At 65.0% G+C, this 2,421-nt stretch overlaps 1 non-coding gene across 1 annotated transcript; it reads right to left on the minus strand.

Annotated features, from left to right (window-relative positions):
- Positions 1 to 1,446: 1,446 nt before the first annotated feature.
- On the minus strand, positions 1,447 to 1,565 carry LOC142868438 (5S ribosomal RNA). The gene has a single exon (XR_012917440.1). It is a non-coding gene; the product is annotated as a 5S ribosomal RNA (ribosomal RNA).
- Positions 1,566 to 2,421: the final 856 nt, after the last annotated feature.

Consider the following 2,421-nt stretch of genomic DNA (forward strand, 5'->3'; position numbering starts at 1 on the left):
GGCTCTCCCCTTGCGGGGGGGGGGGGAAAGCAGCCACGGGGCCTCAGAGAAGACACCAGGCTGGGCGCCCGCCCCACAGTGGGGGCACGTCCCCCGCAGGCCACTTAGCGACGGCCGCCGGCCGGCGGACGGTTGGGTGGCGCGAGACGCTGCGGCCGCCCTGCTACCGGGTTCCTGGGAGGGCGTCCTGGAACCAGCGTCCACACCAAGCCCTTGGAAGGCCCAGGCGACGGAGGAGCCCCGTCAGGCAGGGGCCGAGGACGGTGACGGCCCGGGCGGGGAGGAGCGTGTCAGGCAGGGGCAGAGGACGGTGACAGGCCGGGCGGGAAGGAGTCAGTCAGGCAGGGGCCGAGGAGGAGACGGGCTGGGTAAGGGTTAGGGTTAGAGTCAGGGCACAAGTCACAATCGCAAAGACCTGGAAGCGACCCGAGTGCCCATCGACCCACGAGTGCGTAAATGAAATGTGGCGCGTGGACACCACGGAGTGCTATTCAGCTAGGAGGAGCAGCGGTGAGAGGGCACCTCTCGTGGTTCTCCTGGCCAGAGCTGGAACCCGTTCCAGTAAGCCAGGTAGCCCAAGAATGGACACACGAGCACCACGTGCTCGCGCTCACCAGCAAATGGGTACGAACCGATGGACACCTAAGTGGACACAGAGGAATCACCTTCATCGGGTGGGTGTCGGGCGGGTGGGGGGAGGGGATGGGCATACACCTCCATTAGGAATGGGGTGGGTGCGCACCGACTGGGGGATGGGCGCACTTGAGGCTCTGACCCGAGGGGGGAGGCAGGGAGAGGGCAACGTACCCGACCCTAACATTGGTACCCCCACAATACGCTGGAACGACATCAGAGGTAAATGAATAAGAACACAGGGGGGAGGGGGGCACGGGCAACACATGTCACCTTAATACTTGGACTCCCATCATCTGCTTGAAAAGAGAGAGAAAAGAAAATGCAATCATAGAGATAAGAGACACTTTTTAAAGATAATGAATCCGAAGAGAAAAGTAAAAGGAGGCCTGTGGAGCAGGTCTGGGTGTGACTCCGGATCCCCCAACATCAGGTGCCACCACCAAAGATTCCTACGTGTAGCCCATAGAACCCCAAAAGCAACGGGACGAGTTCTGGTCACATACTCCCTCCAAATGACATCCTGGCCTTCTTCTGGAACTCCCTCCCCTCTCAGACTCTCAAGGTTTCCTCCAGCGTGTCGGTTCCCACAGAGCAGACCTTTGGTCTGAGACCTGACAGTCCAGAAGCCACGCATGCTGCCGCGTGACGGCGGTGTCGCGGCTTGGGACAAGAGGAGGCCCCACGGTGCGGGCTGGGGCGCCAGGCACCGCGGCGGGCGCTGAGGGTGGGGGTGACCCCCACCCCGGGCCGCCGCCTCGCTCCCAGAGAGGGGACAGAACAGGAGGCAAAACAAAAAAAAAAAAAAGAAGAAGCCGACGGCACCCGGTATTCCCAGGCGGTCTCCCATCCAAGTACTAACCAGGCCCGACCCTGCTTAGCTTCCCAGACCAGACGAGGTCGGGCGCGTTCAGGGTGGTGTGGCCCTAGACGGCGGAGGGCGCCCCTGCCCCGCTCAAGAAGCCGAGCCTCTCTGCACTTCCCCGCCGCCTCCTCCCGCCCCAGGCCCCGCACCGGCGCTGACCCGCGCCGGGCCGGGCCTGTTGAGTTCACCGGCCGGGTCCGGCGGGCTCCGAGGGACGGGGGTGACAGGCGGGGCGGGGCGGGGCGGGCAGGGAGCGGTGGGCCGGGGTGGGGGGCTGTCTCTCTATACACACACAAACACACACACACACACACTCACACTCACTCACTCACACTCACACAAGATGCGCCTCCACGGCTGGACTCGCCAAGGTGGAGACCTTCCAGCCCCCTTCCTCTCCTCGCCTGGCCTCCTTCCCCTACCCGCCCCCCACCCCCAGCTCGTGGCCGCCCCCGCAAACGCCCGCCGCCGCCGATTGCGCACGCGCGGATCGCCCGCCCTTTGACCCCAGGCAGGGGCCGCCCTCCCCGACAACCCCTTTCAGCTGGGCCCCCCACCCTGTGGGTGGGCTGCCGCCTATTCCCCCGGGCCCGGGCTGGGGCACAGCGCATGGGGGAGGGGAGCGAGTGTATGGGGCGTCTCTCTCTCTCTCTAGGGATGTGTCCCATGGGTGGGGTGGCGTGGTTTGTGGGGCGCTGAAGAAATCAGTCCCCTCCATCTCCTACCTCTGGAAAACGCCCAAGCCCTTGGAGAACTGCCGGCAACGCGACCGGGGGGGGGGGGGGGGGGCCGGGACCCTCCTCTGCGTCCTCCTGTGGCCCAGTCCAAGGGGCCTGGGCCTGGCCGGGGCTGCATTGGACCCCGACCACCCTGGCGTGTGGACTCGCTAAAAATCGGCGATTAGATATTGGATTCCAGCTTCA

The sequence above is a fragment of the Microcebus murinus genome, unplaced genomic scaffold (assembly GCF_040939455.1).
Source record: "Microcebus murinus isolate Inina unplaced genomic scaffold, M.murinus_Inina_mat1.0 scaf031_hap2_Mmur4.0, whole genome shotgun sequence".
In the NCBI taxonomy this organism is placed as follows: Eukaryota; Metazoa; Chordata; class Mammalia; order Primates; family Cheirogaleidae; genus Microcebus; species Microcebus murinus.